This window comes from Schistocerca americana, chromosome 3, assembly GCF_021461395.2.
Source record: "Schistocerca americana isolate TAMUIC-IGC-003095 chromosome 3, iqSchAmer2.1, whole genome shotgun sequence".
In the NCBI taxonomy this organism is placed as follows: domain Eukaryota; kingdom Metazoa; phylum Arthropoda; class Insecta; order Orthoptera; family Acrididae; genus Schistocerca; species Schistocerca americana.
In genome coordinates this window covers 170,469,456-170,491,008 of record NC_060121.1, presented here as the reverse complement: position 1 = coordinate 170,491,008, position 21,553 = coordinate 170,469,456, and the positions used below count along the sequence as shown (strand labels likewise).

General features: G+C 45.4%; 1 long non-coding RNA gene across 1 annotated transcript in view; it reads right to left on the bottom strand.

The window, feature by feature from the left end:
- Nucleotides 1-19,921, bottom strand: part of LOC124605403 — a 198,565-nt gene extending 178,644 nt beyond the window's left edge. The window contains exon 1 of the long non-coding RNA XR_006978639.1: nt 19,841-19,921. This is a non-coding gene — a long non-coding RNA (uncharacterized LOC124605403). The remainder of the gene's footprint in view (nt 1-19,840) is intronic.
- Between the last annotated feature and the right edge of the window lie 1,632 nt (nt 19,922-21,553).

The following is a 21,553-nucleotide window of genomic DNA, read 5'->3' as shown; positions in this document are numbered from 1 at the left end:
CAAGCACGACTCACGCCCCGTCCTCACAGCTTTACTTCTGCCAGTACCTCGTCTCCTACCTTCCAAACTTTACAGAAGCTCTCCTGCGAACCTTGCAGAACTAGCACTCTTAAAAGAAAGGATATTGCGGAGACATGGCTTAGCCACAGCCTGGGGGATGTTTCCAGATTGAGATTTTCACTCTGCAGCGGAGTGTGCGCTGATATGAAAGTTCCTGGCAGATTAAAACTGTGTGCCGGACCGAGACTCGAACTCGGGACCTTTGCCTTTCGCGGGCAAGTTCTCTACCATCTGAGCTACCCAAGCACGACTCACGCCCCGTCCTCACAGCTTTACTTCTGCCAGTACCTCGTCTCCTACCTTCCAAACTTTACAGAAGCTCTCCTGCGAACCTTGCAGAACTAGCACTCTTAAAAGAAAGGATATTGCGGAGACATGGTTAGCCACAGCCTAGGGGATGTTTCCAGATTGAGATTTTCACTCTGCAGCGGAGTGTGCGCTGATATGAAAGTTCCTGGCAGATTAAAACTGTGTGCCGGACCGAAACTCGAACAAGGGACCTTTGTCAATGGTCCCGAGTTCTAGTCTCGGCCTGTTATAATCAGCCAGGAAGTTTCATATCAGCGCACACTCCGCTGCAGAGTGAAAATCTCATTATCGTCTAAAGTTGTTTCTGAGTCCGTGGCCTTTCGGAGATACCAGAGGAAGTCAAAAAATAACGGAACTTTTGCAGTTCCTTGCCTTACGGCTTGGTAATAATGCTAGTATTGTCGTCTGCAACAATTCTATACAACGTGTCACTCTTATTCCCGCGTTAGTCGTTGTATTGTAGCAGACCGTGAAAACTTGGCAGTTTCGTTGTCGGTTCACACCAAGGAGAAAATGTGGACAGTGATTCACTTTTTATTTACGGATGGCGTTAAACCTGCAGAAATTATTCATCGAATGTAAGCGCAGTATGGTGACAGCTGTTTATCGCGAAACAAGATGTACGAATGGATAGAGCGCTTCAGACAGTGAAGAACTTCTCTGTGTGACGAGGGAGGATCGGGCGGGTCATCGGCGTCAGCAACTGAGGACAATCTGGAAGTCGTTGAGAGTATGGGGATGGAAAACAGACGAATCGCTGTGAATGAAATCGCCAGTATTTTACGTTGGTTCAGCGTCTTCCATCTTGTACGGCAGGCTAAATTTTCGGAAAGTGTGTGCAAGGTGGGTACCGAAAGAATTGTCAGCGCAGCGCAAGGTGCAAAGGGTGGACACCTCTCGTAAATATTTGGCCCATCGCGAAGGAGATGGACTCTTACAGCAAATCGTTACTTTAGACGAAACGTGTCTGCATCTTGACGAACCGGAATGTACGGCTGCGAGTATGATTTGGAAACACCAATCATAACCCGAAGTTAAGAAATTTTAACATCAACCATCAGCTGGTAACATTATGCTAACGCTATTTTGGGACATGGAAGGTGTTCATTTCACTCCAAGAGGTGAAATTGTGAGCAGTGAGAACTACTGTGTTGTGATGCGAACTAAACTGAAACTTGTGATTAGATCCAAACGTCGCGGGAAACTGAGTAAAGGAGACATCCGGCAGGAAGATAACGCTCGGCCACATTCTGCCAAAAGGACAGCCGATGCAATAAAGGAGTTGGCATTCGAATTGCTGGAACGCCTGCCGTACAGTCCAGACCTGGCTTCAAACGTTTTCCGTATGTTTGGATCATTGAAGGAAGCGCTCAGGGAAAGATTTTCAACCGAAGCAGAAGTCACTTGTGTGGCGCAAAATTGGTTACAGATGCAACAAAAACCTTTTTTACGACGGAATATAGAAACTTGAAAAACGCTAGGCAAAGTGCGTTGAAGGGCAGGGAGGTTATGGAGAAAAATAGTGTGTGTTTCAGTTTTCTATAATTTGAATAAATGTTCCTTTTCTCAAAAGTCCCTTTATTTTTTGACTTCCCCTGGTATCTTCCTCCTGAGGCCATATGTTAACCTATAGAATTTGATATTGCTAATTTCCTACAGATTTTTCAAGCTTTGTGGTCCTGATTGATTGACATGAATCATGTTGGATCTAGAAATCCGTAACAAATAACGCAGTTTTGTTCATTACTAAATCCAAAGCGTACGATCGGCATGTATTTCATTGCCATGCTACTTAAAACATTTTATAACTTAAAAGGTTAACAATCGATATGCAGTCATAGACTCTATATACTCGTATATACTGACGCAAGCCTGCTAAAAACTGTGAGACAGGACTTCATTCTTGACTGCATTTTCATAGATGACTTGACTGCCACGGTGACTGCACAGTACTGGCTGAGTTCTATCCATGTGCGACAGCGCACATTGATGAGTAGTTTCGTTACCATATGAATTAGTTAGAGACTGGAACAGCATGTGAGTAAGTGTGACTGTATTTGTGTGTCATAGCAGGATACTTTATTTGGTGGTCTGTTGGTGTTCTGCGCTCTTAAAGTAATAAAAAATGCACTTTTGTTGACTCGTAACAAACGTTTTACGGTGCTGATCGCTACAACCATCACCATGGCGCGTTCCTAAATGTGGAGCTTCACTATTTGGACTTTGACAAGACCGTCAGCAGAACTTACTTTCACTCTTTTCTTGCTCTTGTTTAACAGTTTGTTTATATTACATTTCGTAGCTGCCATTTGCCTTGTAACAGGATCTTATTCACGCATTTCCACGCACAAACTGTGGCACAACGTGGAAATGAGAAGGAGGTTCTAAGGTAATAAAGGAGTTCACACTTTGGAGGAGAATCCCTGTCACAACCAACGAGGAAATCCAAGTGGTCTCACAGCGTGTGTGATAGTAATTTTCTTTTTACTGATTGTGATCGTGAAATCAGGTTAGATAAAATTAGAGAGCCTATACTCGGGGAAGAGTATAAAACAGTTCTGCAGCCAGCTTCGTGAATGGTGCGTAGGGATCAGGAAAATATGACAAGATAGATTAGGGCATGTACTGAAGGGGTGGGAAATTGTTTCCTCCATCAGTACGCAGGTGAAAAAGGCAGAAAATCACCAGCTCAGTTCCCCGCCCACTGGAAACCGATGTGGCAAAAGTCATGGGATATCGTGTCTGACGACCTTTTTCCCGGCGTAGGACAGCAAGTCGACGTGGCATGACAGCGACGAGTCGTTAGAAGTCGCCTGCAGAAATATTGAGCCATGCTGCCTACGTCAATAATTGAGAAAGTGCTGCCGTTGCAGGATTTTGTCACGAACTGACCTCTCGATTATGTCCCTTAAATGTCGGGCGACCTGTGTGATCTTCGCTCGAATTGTCCAGAATGTTTTTCAAACAACTCGCGAACAATCGTAACCCACTGACATGGCACAATGTGATCCATAAAAATGCCACCGTTGTTTGGGAACAAGAAGTTCGTGAATGGCTGCAAACGGCCTCCACGTAGCCGATCATAACCATTTCCAGTCAACCATAGTTTCAGTTGGACCAGGGGACCCAGTTTATTCCATGTAAACACAGCCCATACTATTATGGAGTCACCACCAGCTTGGACAGTGCCTTGTTTACAGCTTGGGTCCAGGGCTTCTTGGGGTCTGTACCACACTCGAACCCTACCGTCATCTCTCACCAACTGAAATCGAGACTCATCTGACCGGGCCACGGTTTTCCGTTCGTGTAGGGTCCAACCGATATGGTCACGAGCTCAGGAGAGGCGCTGCAGGACATGTCGTACTGTTAGCAGAGGTTCTCACGACAGTGGTCTTCTGCAAGCTCATTAACACCAAATTTCGTTCGTCGTACGACCTACATGGATTTCTGCGGCTATGGCACGAAGTGTCGCTTGTCTGTTACCACTGACAACTCTAAGCAAACGACGCCGGCCACTGCGTTGTTCCTGGCGAGAGGTAATGTTTTAAGTTCGGTATTCTCGGCACGCTCTTGACACGGGGGAATTTCAGAATATTGAACTACCTGACGATTTCCGAAATGGAATGTTCCATGCGTCTAGCTCGAGCTACCATTCCGCTTTCAGAGTCTGTTAATTCCCATCGCAATGCCGCAATCAGGTTGGAAAACTTTTCACATAAATCACATGCGTACAAATGACAGCTCCGCCAATTCACTCTGCCAATGCACTGCCCTTTTATACTTGTGTTTACGATAGTACCGCCATCTGTACATGTGCCTATCGATAGCCCATGACTTTTCTTACCTCAGTGCACAGTGATTCTGTAGTATGCAGCTACAGGGTGTCTAAAAAATGGCCGGTATATTTGAAACGGCAATACAAACTAAACGAGCAGCGATAGAAATACACCGTTTGTTGCAATATGCTTGAGACAACAGTACATTTTCAGGCAGACAAACTTTCGAAATTACAGTAGTTACAATTGTCAACAACAGATGGCGCTGCGGTCTGGGAAACTTTATAGCACGATATTTTCCACATATCCACCATGCGTAGCAGTAATATGGCGTAGTCTCTGAATGAAATTACCCGAAACCTTTGACAACGTGTCTGGCGGAATGGCTTCACATGCAGATGAGATGTACTGCTTCAGCTGTTCAATTGTTTCTGGATTCTGGCGGTACACCTGGTCTTTCAAGTGTCCCCACAGAAAGAAGTCACAGGGGTTCATGTCTGGCGAATAGTGAGGCCAATCCACGCCGCCTCCTGTATGTTTCGGATAGCCCAAAGCAATCACACGATCATCGAAATATTCATTCAGGAAATTAAAGACGTCGGCCGTGCGATGTGGCCGGGCACGATCTTGCATAAACCACGAGGTGTTCGCAGTGTCGTCTAAGGCAGTTTGTACCGCCACAAATTCACGAAGTTTGTCCAGATAGCGTGATGCAGTAATCGTTTCGGATTTGAAAAATTGGCCAATGATTCCTTTGGAAGAAATGGCGGCCCAGACCAGTACTTTTTGAGGATGCAGGGACGATGGGACTGCAACATGCGGCTTTTCGGTTCCCCATATGCGCCAGTTCTGTTTATTGACGAAGCCGTCCAGGTAAAAATAAGCTTCGTCAGTAAACCAAATGCTGCCCACATGCATATCGCCGTCATCAATCCTGTGCACTATATCGTTAGCGGATGTCTCTTGTGCAGCAATGGTAGCGGCGCTGAGGGGTTCCCGCGTTTGAATTTTGTATGGATAGAGGTGTAAACTCTGGCGCATGAGACGCTACGTGGACGTTGGCGTCATTTGGACCGCAGCTGCAACACGGCGAACGGAAACCCGAGGCCGCTGTTGGATCACCTGCTGCACTAGCTGCGCGTTGCCCTCTGTGGTTGCCGTATGCGGTCGCCCTACCTTTCCAGCACGTTCATCCGTCACGTTCCCAGTCCGTTGAAATTTTTCAAACAGATCCTTTATTGTATCGCTTTTCGGTCCTTTGGTTACATTAAACCTCCATTGAAAACTTCGTCTTGTTGCAACAACACTGTGTTCTAGGCGGTGGAATTCCAACACCAGAAAAATCCTCTGTTCTAAGGAATAAACCATGTTGTCCACAGCACACTTGCACGTTGTGAACAGCACACGCTTACAGCAGAAAGACGACGTACAGAATGGCGCACCCACAGACTGCGTTGTCTTCTATATCTTTCACATCACTTGCAGCGCCATCTGTTGTTGAAAATTGTAACTACTGTAATTTCGAAAGTTTGTCCGCCTGAAAATGTACTGTTGTCCCAAGCATATTGCAACAAACGGTGTATTTCTATCGCTGCTCGTTTAGTTTTTATTGCCGTTTCAAATATACCGGTCATTTTTGAAACACCCTGTAGATATAGTGACGCTAAATTTAATTTGTGATGCACGCACGTTTTCCTTCTAGCTCGCGCAGTCTCTCACATTTTTGTTTGTCTACATCTACATCTACATATATACTCCGCAATCCACCATACGGTGCGTGGCGGAGGGTACTTCGTATCACAACTAGCATCTTCGCTCCCTGTTCCACTCCCAAACAGAACGATGGAAAAATGACTGCCTTTATGCCTCTGTACGAGCCCTCATCTCTCTTATCTTTGTGGTGTTTCCGCGAAATGTAAATTGGCGGCAGTAAAATTGTACTGCAGTCAGCCTGAAATGCTGGTTCTCTAAATTTCCCCAGTAGCAATTCACGAAAAGAACGCCTCCTTTCCTCTAGACACTCCCACCCGAGTTCCTGAAGCATTTTCGTAACACTCGCGTGATGATCAAACCTACCAGTAACAAATCCAGCAGCCTGCCTCTGAATTTCTTCTATGTCCTCCCTCAATCCGACCTGATAGGGATCCCAAACGCTCGAGCAGTACTCAAGAATAGGTCGTATTAGTGTTTTATAAGCGGTCTCCTTTACAGATGAACCACATCTTCCCAAAATTCTACCAATGAACCGAAGACGACTATCCGCCTTCCCCACAACTACCATTACATGCTTGTCCCACTTCATATCGCTCTGCCATGTTGCGCCGAAATGTTTAATCGACGTGACTGTGTCAAACGCTACACTACTAATAGAGTATTCAAACATTACGGGATTCTTTTTCCTATTCATCTGCATTAATTGACATTTATCTATATTTAGTATTAGCTGCCGTTCTTTACACCAACCACAAATCCTATCCAAGTCATCTTGTATCCTCCTACAGTTACTCAACGACGACACCTTCCCGTACACCACAGCATCATCAGCAAACAGCCGCACATTGCTATCCACCCTATCCAAAAGATCATTTATGTAGATAAAAAACAACAGTGGACCTACCACACTTCCCTGGGGCACTCCAGATGATACCCTCACCTCCGATGAACACTCACCATCGAGGACAACGTACTGGGTTGTATTACTTAAGACGTCCTCGAGCCACTCACATATTTGGTAACCAATCCCATATGCTCGTACCTTAGTTAGGAGTCTGCAGTGGGGCACCGAGTCAAACGCTCTCCGGAAGTCAAGGAATATGGCATCCGTCTGATACCCTTCATCCATGGTTCGCAAGATATCATGTGAAAAAAGAGCGAGTTGCGTTTCTCAGTATTGTAACTGCAATATTGAATTCGTGTGCACAGTTTAACTAAGTCACTAACTGAAAATGGCGCTTGCGTGTACCCACGTTATCAGTGAGTGCAGCACGACACAGCTGACACCGGTGAGACTACTGTACAACCGTTAGGAGAACAGATCCACACAGACGGTCTCGAAGTGACGGCCCTCTTCAGCAGAAAGCTGTCAGCTGGCGGCTAGCGGCGACCGTCCAGATTAGCGAACAACCTCTAACGCCGCGCGGTTAGCGTCTTTCACGCGCGCCTCGTCCCAGCCAACGCGATTATTGCTCATCAGTGCTACAGCGCGGACGAGTCCGGTTCTTGCTGCCACGTCAACCGCAGACCACGCTCATTAGCAAGACTGTTCCAATTCCGAGTCTCTACACTCTAATATTTCGGTATGTGCTGGGTGTCTACAAAATCGGTGTCCCATACTTTTAGCGGGGGTTGCAAAGGTCAAAGACGAGTCATATAAACATTATCCGGAAACATATACTTATTGGTACTAATTGGCAGAACAGCGACACCGTGAAATACAGATTGCTCTATACGTGCACGACAGCCAGAAAGCAGTGGACAGTGACTCTCCGCTTGGTACAGTGTTCGCCACAGTTCCGCATTATCATCTAATGAACAAAATACGCCGGCCTCTGTGACCGAGCGGTTCTAGGCGCTTCAGTACGGAACTGCCCTGCTGCTACTGTCGCTGGTTCGAATCCTGCCTCGGGCATGGAAGTGTATGATTCCCTTAGGATAGTTAGGTTTAAGTAATTCTAAGGCTAGGGGACTGATGACCTCCGATGTTAAGCCCCATAGTGCTTAGAGCCACTTGAACAATTTGTTGGAAAATTAGTGCTACCACTCGCTCGACGAGAGATCAGTATCCAACGAGACACATCCGCTTCCTTAACTGGAATGTGAACGGCTTTCGCACTAAAAAAGCAGAACTAAACGACTTTATCACCCGACACGGCACTGACGTTGCGATGGTGACGGAAAACTAGCTTACGGCCTCAGTAGTCTCCGACTCCGTAATATGCAGATGTACGGGGCGTATAGGAAGGACCGGAGCGGAGGTGGCACACAGATTTTCACACGAAATTCGATACGGCACCACATGAAGACATTACCACCGCTGCAGACGCTGGAAGCTACAGCTGTAACGATCCACGCAGTAGTTGGAAATATAACGTTGGTGGTAGGTTATATCAGTCCAAACTGCCCGCTCATTCGAGAAGATCTGCTCACAGTCGTCTACAGCTACCCAAAAATGCTATTTAAAAGCGAAAAACTCAACTTGGAACTCCTGAGTCTCACAATTTCCGAGCTTTCAAAGGATCTCAACTGCGTCGTGCACAGATCACTAGATCCTACCAGGATCAGTCACTTCTACGAACAGATGATGTCCTCAGCATTGCATTAACAAAAGGGATTGATCCAAACCTACAGGTAAGCACCATAAATGACCTCTCACCAGATCATCTGTCAGTCGTAGGAATCATCAGCCGCGGAGGATTAGTCATCCCATCCATCAGCGAAACGGAAGTCAGCTGGGACTACAACAGCAGCTACCTCTCTAATAACGCCAGTCCTACTATACCTCTACATAATACAGCTGACATCGACACGGCAGTAGAAATTTTAACTATGAAGATCTAGCAGGCTCATTGGAGGTCTGCAAACGGCTCAGTGTTACCAGACCTGCAATTATCCATCTTCCTACGGCATCTGCAAGAGCTAGAAGCGCTGCCAAACAGAGTGAGAAACCGTTGGATGAGGTACAGAGATCCGGCAGACAGACAAAGAACGACAAGTCTGTCGAGAGAACTCCGAAAAACAGTGGTAGAATGGAGTCAACAAACATGGGAGAACACATGAAAAAGTTTGTTTTACAAACAAAGGACGAGTCGAAGCTTGTAAAACGACAATCGAACAGCAGCTAAGCGATTCATCGTGGGGCCGAATGGTTTGATATACGATGCTCCAGAACAGGTCGTACTGTTCGTAGACTCGTATGTCCAGCAAATGACGTCTCCGAATGCTGGACAAGACCCCCGAGGTCGACTAAGGGACGACGAAGAAGAAGTACAGGTTTTCATCGCACGGTTCCGAAATGCACCGCTTCGGGACCAACCTAGGCTTAACACTCCACGAGAGGTAGCGCAAATAGTCAAGAGGACAATCAACTCGGCACCAGGAATCGTCCATGTAACCAATGCTGGACTCCGGCACCTACTGCAAAAAGCCCTAGTCCTCCTCACGAGGATAATAAACAGCTGCTTGATGACCGCATGTTTCCCAAAGGTTTGGGAAACGGGGTAGATTGTACCCATGCCAAAATCGGTAAAAGATCTGGCGGTACCTACGAACCACAGGCCCATAACATTACTACGCACCCTGGGAAAAACCCTGGAACATGTGTTATTGGCTAGGATGCCCAACTGTTTACGGGACCATAGAATTGTCCGGCCTGAGCAGTTTAGCTTCCAGTAGAAGATGTCGGCAGAATTACCACTGGTACGACTCACCGAACATATACGACATGTTTTTTGATGACATCGAAAAGCCGTACGACACAGTAGGGCGTAACAACCTCATAGCGAAACTCTATTGTGAGACACCCTTATCGGACTGTTGCGTGTAACTGGTAGATAGTTTTCTACAGGTAAGAAACTTCTATATGGATGCCAAACGTTCATCGGGCAAAACACCAGAAGCATGTATCCCGCAGGGATCAATTATCTCACCACTGCTGTTCAGTGTATATATAAATGACCTACCAGAGATTCCTCTGGTGACCTGCTGTTTATTTGCCGATAATACTGCCTTTGTCACGTCGGGCCCCAACTTGGACCAGCTGATAAATAGGGTTCAACGCCAAATAGATCTCATGGAAGAGCGAGCGCAGTTCAACAAAATAAGACTCAACGCCACGAAGAGTGCTGCAGTGCTCTTTACTAAGAAGAAGCTACCGGTACTACGTTACTCACTAAGGGTCTAGGGCAACCTATCCCTTGGTCCCACTCGATGAAGTGTCTAGGGGTTATTCTGGATAAGTCCCTTCACAATATTCACACAGCAACGCAAAATGGACGCCATGAAGGTGGCGCACGCACTAATACTCATCTTAACACCAACACCAAGTACCAATTCATAGATCGACAGTAAGCCAAAACTCCTCTACGGATGTGCAGCGTGGGGGGCCACGTGTGATACTAATATAGTGCACTCCAGCCCATACAGAACAGGTGCCTAAGGTGGACGCTAGGGGCTCCCCGATGGACGACAGCCAGGGAGCTACACGAAGCCCTAAGGGAGAAGTATCTGCACGGAAAAATAACGGACTATGCCACGAAGCACTTTACCAAAGTGGATCACTTAAAGTGCGAAATACCCCCGGTCAGACTAATAGGCACCATTCAACCCCAGCGCCGGCATGAGTACAAAGTGCCATGGGCCTTGATCCGCTGATATCCGCCGTAAGTTTGTGCACCAGTAATCGAAAAGCTGCGAGGACAACAGCTCGTGTAACGAATTAAAGAAAGGTCTCTACAATCTCTACAATACCCAATACCCATATCGCAAGAAAAATGTTACCTAACCTAATAAGCGCCCAGTTACCTTACAAAGAGTATAACAAATTGTTAAATAAAGAGACATAAAATATGTGTATCTTTCAGTGAGAGATGCGTACCCAAGGAATGGAAAGTTACACAGGTCACCGACGTCGATTTGCACTAGGATTTTGGAACGTATACTGCGGTCGAATATTGTGAATTAACTCGAAGAAAACGGCCTACTGACAGAGAGCACGGATTGAGAAAGTATCGCTCTTGTATGACAAAACTAACTCTTTATTCTTACAGGGACTACGTATTTTTTAGATTACCAGAAGGCTTTTGAAACTGTTCCTCACTAACGCTTTCTAATCAGACTGCGTGCCAATGGAGTATCGCCTTAATTGTTCGACTGGGTTCGTGATTTCCTGTTCGTGATTTCCTGTTGGAGAGGTCACAGTTCGTAGTAACTGACGGAAAGTCATCGAGTAAAACAGAAGTAATATCTGGAGTTCCTCAGGAAGTGCTGTTAGGCCCTCTGCTGTCAGAAATTTAGAGACATGATTTACGAGACAGTCTGAGCAGCCGTCTTAGGTTGTTTGCAGATGATGCTGCCATTTACGGTCTACTAATCAGAATATTAAAACCAATTGCAAAATGATTCAGACACTATATCTGTTCGGTAAGAAAAGTGTTAATTGATCTTAAATGTTGAAATGTGTGAGGTCATACACATACTAAAAGAGAACTGTTAGACTTCGGTGACACAATAAATCACAAAAGTCTAAAGACTGTCAGTTCAACTAAACATATAGGAATTACAATTAGGAACAAATTAGATTGAGATGATCGTATAGATAACGCTGTGCAACAGGCAAAGCAAAGACTGATTTTTATTGACAAAATATTTAGAAGATGCAACATGTGTGCTAAAAACACAGAATACACTACATTGTCCGCCCTTTGCTAGAGTATTGCTGTGCAGTATGCGATTCTCAACAGATAGGATTGAGGGAAGACATCGAAAAAGTTCAAAGGAGGTCACCTCGTTTGGCATTATCGCGAAACAGGGGAGAGAGTGTCACGTTTATAGTTCGCGAGCCGGGGTGGCAGTCGTTAAAACAAAGGCGTTTTTCTCTTCTTTTAACGAAATTTAAAAATCCAACGTTCACAATCGAATGCGAAAATATTTCTTTGCACGCACCAACACAGGCAAAAACGATCATTGTAGCAAAATAAGAGAGATCAGAGCTCGCACGGTAATATTTAAGTGTTCGGTTTCCCAGTGCGCTGTTCGAGGATGGATCGGTAGAAAAATAAAGTGAACGTGGTTCGATGAACGCTCTGTCAGGCACTTAAACGCGGACTGCTGAGTACTCATGTGGATATAAAACATGTAAGAAAATAAGAATAACAAGAATACGCAATAAATATTTTCAAAGGATAAAAAAGATATGCTAGTGTACGCCGACAGATACGATGTGAAATGGTCGTCTTGGATGTGTACCAACTCAAAAATCTTAAACATATTTTCATTTAAAAGGTACTAACAAACTTGTCACGAAACAAGTGAATATTCAATACACTGGGGCGCGTTTGATAATTGTTAGGCTACTGTAACCACGCATCACCAATCAGGAAAATTATTTTATAGCACTTGTTTACATTGATCACATTAGTGCAATGATTTGTACAGAAGTCATATTGTCAGTTGATACTCTCGTTATCTTACATTATTAATAACATATACACGTGAGTCAGTTCTTCCAAGAAATTCGTCAGTGGAACAGAAGGAGGTGCCCACCAATAAATCGTTTAGGGTCCTCCTAAAGTGAAATATATTAATAATTAAACTTTTCTTGCTGCTGACAAGTTATTAAAAATGTTTGTTCTCGAATAATGGACACGATTCTGCACCAAAGCAAGTGACCTTAAACCCTTGTGAAGATTATTATTATTATTATTATTACTTTCAGTAATGATTCCACGAACTGAGCAGTTGGTTTGAAAAACAGATGTGTCTTCATGAAAAACTTCATTAAGGAATAACTATATTGAGAAGCAGTAGTTAGTGACCTCAGTTCTTCGAACTTGGAACTGGCATCATCATCAAACTGTGGTAAAGTGAGGCACATATTCACAAAATCCCTGCAGAGATATTTTCAGAAAACTGATTTAAGATAACAGACAGTGTTTATCTAGATGAAAACTAATTTTATGTTTTCGACCTAGAATTTTTATCTCTTTGCTGAAGAGGATTCTGTCAGTTGATGAAGCTCCTTTATGTGGAATATTGTATTAATGTCTTTAATGCGTTCTCATGTATACTTTAAATTTTTATGAGATTGTAAATGTGCAAAAATTATGACATAAAATTAGCCATTGGTGAAAGAGGACTGTGGTTTGTCACAAGTTGTCTCACAACCATTGGCCATTGATGGTGCTAGATTCTGTTGGCATGGAAATGTGACTGTTGAAGGCGGGGAAGGGCTGTAAATGAATTCTATTTCAAAACAATGACACCAGGTGAAAAACTATCATAAATAATGTATAGTTGTAAGACAACTAACATCAAAAAATTACTCATCAACACTGCTAGTGCTAGAGGTAGTTCTGGCAGGCTATAGTGATCCCCGTTGACAGTACTTGCAGCTCTCAAAACATGACTTCCCCTCCATTTTCAAATCACACACATTTAGTCCCCAACCCTGCAACTGGTAATGATTCGTCAGACAAGTTGCATGTTATTGTGATAATGAGAATCTCAAATTCTGTCTTTTTTTGCATTTGCAAAGGAACGACGTTTCTGAGTTCACATAAAAAATTATTTGGACTCGAAGAATTTTACCTTGGCTTCATGAGTTACACTATAAATGATCCCGGGTGCAATTGAGCAAATAATGCTACCTTTTTTTTATTTTTATGTCACATATGTCTGAAAGCATCTGAATTCCACATGCTTCAGTAGTTCTGTGGTATGCTCCTCCTAGTTGAATTTATTATAGTACTGCAATCTGAAGAATTTAAGATTGCCAAATTCTTCTATCTGATTGTCGTATTCTTTTAGGCATATACTGAAGTAAAAGCTCTTCTAAACTGAATACAGTGGCTTTTTAGGATTTCGTGCCTCAATGTGTAAAAATGGAATCCTTACAGATTCGCTTTGTTGGCCGTCTGTCTGTCCATCTGTTAAGAAACTTTTTTTTTTTCTGGAACAGATTAGAGTATCAAGTTCAAATTGATGTCACATACTAAGATCTACAGCTCCTTGCCAGTGTAAAAATTTTAAACTTGTAAGTCAATGCAGTCAAAAGATAAGGTCATTTATGGCACATATTTTGATGCTCCAAAACTCACTAATCAGAATCTATAGCGTGCGTTCCGTTGACCTAGAATCATGAAATTCGTCGAGAAGGGAGGTTTCACAGTACAAGTAAAGTAGGAAATCTGAAACTTGTTAAATTGTAATTGAATTGCTTGAAAAAAAATATTATTTTTCTGTTTGAACATACAATGCATTCATCTACCGTCAAAAGCATAACAGAGATAAAAATGTATGTTCTCCCATAATCCATGTTTCACTACCACATAATGCGTTGCTGTAGCCATGTTTTAGTAGGTAAATAAAAATATTTTATTAAACGTTCTCTTTCTATACAGGGTGTTACAAAAGGTGCGGCCAAACTTTCAGGAAACATTCCTCACACACAAATAAAGAAAAGATGTTATGTGTCCGGAAACGCTTAGTTTCCACGTTAGAGCTCATTTTACTACTTCTCTTCAAATCACATTAATCATGGAACGGAAACACACAGCAACAGAACGTACCAGCGTGACTTCAAACACTTTGTTACAGGAAATGTTCAAAATGTCCTCCGTTAGCGAGGATACATGCATCCACCCTCCGTCGCATGGAACCCCTGAATCGCTGATGCAGCCATGGAGAATGACGTATTGTATCACAGCCGTCCACAATACGAGCACGTAGAGTCTCCACATTTGGTACCGGGGTTGCGTAGACAAGAGCTTTCAATGAAAGTCAAGAGGGTTGAAGTCAGGAGAGCGTGGAGGCCATGGAATCGGTCCGCGTCTACCAATCCATCGGTCACCAAATCTGTTGTTGAGAAGCGTACGAACACTTCGACTGAAATGTGCAGGAGCTCCATCGTGCATGAACCACATCTTGTGTCGTACTTGTAAAGGCACATGTTCTAGCAGCACAGGTAGAGTATCCTGTATGAAATCATGATAACGTACTCCATTGAGCGTAGGTGGACGAAACTAAAATGAGCTCTAACATAGAAATTAAGCGTTTCCGAACACATGTCCACGTAACATCTTTTCTTTATTTGTGTGTGAGGAATGTTTCCTGAAAGTTTGGCCGTACCTTTTTGTAACATCGTGTATATATAAACTGAAGTCCCCTGCTCGCTTCTTTTTGTATGTCCGGTCTAGTATGAGGATCTTCTATTGAGATTTTAATACTGTCTCAGAATTCCCGAGGCCAATACTTTGACGGTATCTATATCGACACCAGGCAAAAATCGTTGAAATTCTCGATTCCCCGGATGGATGAACCACATGTATATATAAAATAAAATTTGTACGAAACCCTCAGTTTGCGAGTCTTAGTCGCACGTGGCCAATTTATCAAAGATTCGTGAAAAAAATTGGCTAGAAACCATTCATTGATGGTTTGTAGCGCTAGTAATCGAGGATCGCCATGCGGAAGTGCCTGCTGCGACCAGCGTACTTTTGTTATGTAGGGATTTGTTAGATGGCGACCAGTTTGGCTATGTAAAGGTCATGCACCAGAGGGGACTTCAGACTTTACGGCTGATAATGGAAGCAAGACTAAAGAAATGTCAAGACACATTCATAATATTTGTCGACCTGAAAAAGCTATCGACAATGTAAAATGGTGAAAGATGTTTGAAATTCTAGGAAACGTAGGGAAGATGAATAAGTACGAGAACCAAAAGTGAACAATGAGACTGGAAGATCGAGAACAAAGTGCTCGGTTTAAAGAAGGGTGTAAGAGACGGATGTTGTCTTTCACCCTTGCTGTGCAATCTATACATCGAAGTGTCAATGAAGGAAGTAAAAAAAAAAAAAAAAAAAAAAATCAAGTGCGTGACTAAATTCAAGATAGGTCGGTAGGGCATCTGTTCAGATATCACGGAATTACTTCCACAGTACTAGAGGGATGTGTAAACAGTAAAAACTATAAAGGAAAACAGAGAGTGGAGTACATCCAGCAAACAACTGCGGGTACAGGTTGCAAGCCACTCTGAGATGAAAAGGTTGGCACAGGAGAAGAATTCGAGCCGGGCAGCAAAACAAATCTTGACAGTTTTGTGCCCATATGTAGGCAAGTACAGGTACATTGTCATTTCATTTCAGTCTGACACGATATGCTAATGGAATACGATAGGAAATTTGTAATGTTGTTACAAGGTATTCTCGACTACGAAGTATCCTCCGCTTCCGGAGCTTACAGAGCACTGGTTTAAGGCCCTGGTGACACAAGGCGCTAATTAGGTCGTCATGCTGAGAGGGGGGCCAGAAGCGCTCGAGTGGAAAATTTGCATATAGTGCGTATCGCAGGTAGTGACGAAACGTAGCACCGGTGAAACAGCACGAGGGAAAGGGAGGGGAAGGGGTCGTCAAATGAAAAGTTGCTTCTGTGAAAAAGTGTTCTAGAACCGGTCGTGAGTATACAGGGTGGTCGATTGATCATGACCGGGCCAAATATCTCACGGAATAAGCGTCAAATGAAAAAACTACGAAGTACGAAACTTGTCTAGATTGAAGGCGGAAACCAGATGGCGCTATGGTTGGGCCGCTAGATGGCGCTGCCATAGGTGGAACGGATATCAACTGCGTTTTTTTTAATTACAACCCCCATTTTTATTACATATTCGTGTATTACGTAAAGAAATATGAATGTTTTACTTAGACCTCTTATTTCGCTTTGTGATAGATGACACTGTAATAGTCATAAACATATGGCTCACAATTTTAGACGAACAGTTGGTAACAGGTAGGTTTTTTAAATTAAAATACACTCCTGGAAATTGAAATAAGAACACCGTGAATTCATTGTCCCAGGAAGGGGAAACTTCATTGACACATTCCTGGGGTCAGATACATCACATGATCACACTGACAGAACCACAGGGACATAGACACAGGCAACAGAGCATGCACAATGTCGGCACTAGTACAGTGTATACCCACCTTTCGCAGCAATGCAGGCTGCTGTTCTCCCATGGAGACGATCGTAGAGATGCTGGATGTAGTCCTGTGGAACGGCTGGCCATGCCATTTCCACCTGGCGCCTCAGTTGGACCAGCGTTCGTGCTGGACGTGCAGACCGCGTGAGACGGTCTAGGAATGGTAGAACGATGGGTTCGATGACGGTTTGGATGTACCGTGCACTATTCAGTGTCCCCTCGACGATCACCAGTGGTGTACGGCCAGTGTAGGAGATCGCTCCCCACCCAAACATGCTCAATGGGGGACAGATCCGGAGATCTTGCTGGCCAGGGTAGTTGACTTACATCTTCTAGAGCACGTTGGGTGGCACGGGATACACGCGGACGTGCATTGTCCTGTTGGAACAGCAAGTCCCCTTGCCGGTCTAGGAATGGTAGAACGATGGGTTCGATGACGGTTTGGATGTACCGTGCACTATTCAGTGTCCCCTCGACGATCACCAGTGGTGTACGGCCAGTGTAGGAGATCGCTCCCCACACCATGATGCCGGGTGTTGGCCCTGTGTGCCTCGGTCGTATGCAGTCCTGATTGTGGCGCTCACCTGCACGGCGCCAAACACGCATACGACCATCATTGGCACCAAGGCAGAAGCGACTATCATCGCTGAAAACGACACATCTCCATTCGTCCCTCCATTCACGCCTGTCGCGACACCACTGGAGGCGGGCTGCACGATGTTGGGGCGTGAGCGGAAGACGGCCTAACGGTGTGCGGGACCGTAGCCCAGCTTCATGGAGACGGTTGCGAATGGTCCTCGCCGATACCCCAGGAGCAACAGTGTCCCTAATTTGCTGGGAAGTGGCGGTGCGGTCCCCTACGGCACTGCGTAGGATCCTAAGGTCTTGGCGTGCATCCGTGCGTCGCTGCGGACCGGTCCCAGGTCGACGGGCACGTGCACCTTCCGCCGACCACTGGCGACAACATCGATGTACTGTGGATACCTCACGCCCCACGTGTTGAGCAATTCGGCGGTACGTCCACCCGGCCTCCCTCATGCCCACTATACGCCCTCGCTCAAAGTCCGTCAACTGCACATACGGTTCACTTCCACGCTGTCGCGGCATGATACCAGTGTTAATGACTGCGATGGAGCTCCGTATGCCACGGCCAACTGGCTGACACTGACGGCGGCGGTGCACAAATGCTGCGCAGCTAGCGCCATTCGACGGCCAACACCGCGGTTCCTGGTGTGTCCGCTGTGCCGTGCGTGTGATCATTGCTTGTACAGCCCTCTCGCAGTGTCCGGAGCAAGTATGGTGGGTCTGACACACCGGTGTCAATGTGTTCTTTTTTCCATTTCCAGGAGTGTATAAAACGTAGGGACGTTTGAACATTTTATTTCAGTTGCTCCAATGTGATACATGTACCTTTGTGAACTCATCATTTCTGAGAACGCGTGCTGTTACACTGTGAATACCTGTAAATACCACATTAATGCAATAAATGCTCAAAATTATGTCCGTCAACCTGAATGCATTTGGCAATACGTGTAACGACATTCCTCTCAACAGCGAGTAGTTCGCCCTCCGTAATGTTCGCACATGCGTTGACAATGCGCTGACGCATGTTGTCAGTTGTTGTCGGTGGATCACGATAGGAAATACCCTTCAACTTTTCCCACAGAAAGAAATCCGGGGACGTCAGATCCGGTGAACGTGCGGGCCATGGTATGGTGCTTCGACTACCAATCCACCTGTCATGAAATATGCTGTTCAATACCGCTTCAACCGTACGCGCGCTATGTTGGAAGTACATCGCCATTCTGTCATGGAGTGAAACATCTTGTAGTAACATCGGTAGAACATTACGTAGGAAATCAGCATACATTACACCATTTAGATTGCTATCGATAAAATGGGGGCGAATTATCTTTCCTCCCATAATGCCGCACCATGCATTAACCTGCCAAGGTCGCTGATGTTCCACTTGTCGCAGCCATCGTGGATTTTCCGTTGTCCAATAGTGCATATTATGCCAGTTTACGTTACCGCTGTTAGTGAATGACGCTTCGTCGCTAAATAGAACGCGTACAAAAGATCTGTCATCGTCCCGTAATTTCTCTTGTGCCCAGTGGCAGAACTGTACACGACGTTCAAAGTCGTCGGCATGCAATTCCTGGTGCATAGAAATATGGTACGGGTGCAATCGATGTTGATGTAGCATTCTCAACATCGACGTTTTTGAGATTCCCGATGCTCGCGCAATTTGTCTACTACTGATGTGCGGGTTAGCTGCGACAGAAGCTAAAACACCTATATGGGCACCATCATTTGTTGACGTTTCACATGTGGCTGAACACTTCCTGTTTCCTTAAATAACGTAACTATCCGGCGAACGGTCCTGACACTTGCATGATGTCGTCCAGGATACTGAGCAGCATACGTAGCACACGCCCGTTGGGCATTTTGATCACAAAACCATACATCAACACGACTTCGACCTTTTCCGCAATTGGTAAACGGTCCATTTTAAGACGGGTAATGTATCAAGAAGCAAATACCGTCCACACTGGCGGAATGTTACGTGATACCACGTACTTATACGTTTGACTATTACAGTGCCATCTATCACGAAGTGGAAAAAGTGGTTCATGTAAAACATTCATATTTCTTTACGTACTGCAGGAATATGTAATAAAAAATGGGAGCTACTATTTAAAAAAAAACGTAGTTGATATCCGTTTGACCTATGGTAGCGCCATCTAGCGGGTCAACGATAGCGCCATCTGGTTTCCGCCTTCAAGCTACACAAGTTTCATTCTTTGTAGTTTTTTCGTTTGACGCTTATTTCGTGAGATATTTGGCCCGGTCACTATCAATGGACCACCCTGTATACGTAGATGTAAAGCTGGTAACAGAGCGGTAACAAGCCGTATACAGAATAGTGTTGCATTAGGGAGATTTTTCTTCATACGGCTGAGGCACAGTAGCAGACATAGAGAGAGAAGGAGGTCATACTTACGGAGCGACAGCTGCACAGGCTCTATACAGCGGAGGCTAGGCGGACAGTGGCAGCTCGCTGTGCGGAGGCAGCAGCACTGGCTGGCACCGTGCAGTGTGTGGGGGGTGGCGGCGGCCGGCGTCGCGACACCGGGGGCCACGGACACCGCCGCATTCAATTGTCCGGCAAGGCGCGCAGCTGGCGGCCGCTTCTCCCGCGTCTTCCAGCGCATCCCCACTTCCCCGGCACTTCTACAGACGCGCGTCAGTCCTTACAGGAACCGAGCGAGGTGGCGCAGTGGTTAGCACACTGGACTCGCATTCGGGAGGACAACGGTTCAATCCCGCGTCCGGCCATCCTGATTTCGGGTGTCCGTGATTTCCCTAAATCGGTTCAGGCAAATGCCGGGGTGGTTCCTTTGAAAGGGCTCCTTCCCCATCCTCCTCTAATCTGATGAGACCGATGACCTCACTGTTTGGTCTCCTCCACTAAATCAACCCATTCAACCCTTACAGGAGTCCTCAACACGATGGGTGTCAGGCACATTTTTCACTGACGGCTAGAAAAGAGTTGCAGAGGTAATTCTGAAATCGTTGGATTGGACGCGGAGAAGATGTGTCGTGACCGGCTCGTTCGCTAGACATGACGCCTATGGATTTTCTCTTGTGGGAATTCTTAAAGACATTGTTCCAACGACAGTTGAAGATATGCGAGAGAGAATTGTCAGAGCATGTCCTTCGATAAGAGCCGAAATGACAACGAATACCACTCAATCCATGGTTCAAATGGCTCTCGTGATGACTGGGTGTTGTGTGATGTCCTTAGGTTAATTAGGTTTAAGTAGTTCTAAGTTCTAGGGGACTGATGACCATAGCTATTAAGTCCCATAGCGCTCAGAGCCATTTGAACCATTTGAATCAAGTGGCTCTGAGCACTATGTGACTTAACTTCTGAGGTTGGTTGGTTGGTTATTGGGGGAGGAGACCAGACAGCGAGGTCATCGGTCTCATCGGATTAGGGGCGGACGGGGAAGGAAATCGGCCGTGCCCTTTGAAAGGAACCATCCCGGCATTTGCCTGGAGCGATTTAGGGAAATCACGGAAAACCTAAATCAGGATGGCCGGACGCGGGATTGAACCGTCGTCCTCCCGAATAACTTCTGAGGTCATCAGTAGCCTAGAACTTAGAACTAATTAAACCTAACTAACCTAAGGACATCACACACATCCATGCCCGAGGCAGGATTCGAACCTGCGACCGTAGCGGTCGTTCGGCTCCAGACTGTAGCGCCTAGAACCGCACGGCCACTCCGACCGGCCTCAATCCATGATGAAAAGATTGCAGCACTGCATTGACACCAATGGTCATCACTTTGAACACATTCTGTAAATGGATGTTCATGCCATCTTTTTAACCGTTGACCTTCAAAGACACCGAGCGAGGTGGCGCAGTGGTTAGACACTGGACTCGCATTCGGGAGGACGACGGTTCAATCCCGCGTCCGGCCATCCTGATTTAGGTTTTCCGTGATTTCCCTAAAATCACTCCAGGCAAATGCCGGGATGGTTCCTGTGAAAGGGCGCGGCCGACTTCCTACCCCATCCTTCCCTAATCTGATGAGACCGATGACCACGCTGTCTGGTCTCCTTCCCCAAAAACAACCAACCAACCAACCAACCAACCTTCAAAGACCTTACTGTTACACATTACTGGATTTGTCTCGATAGTCGCTAT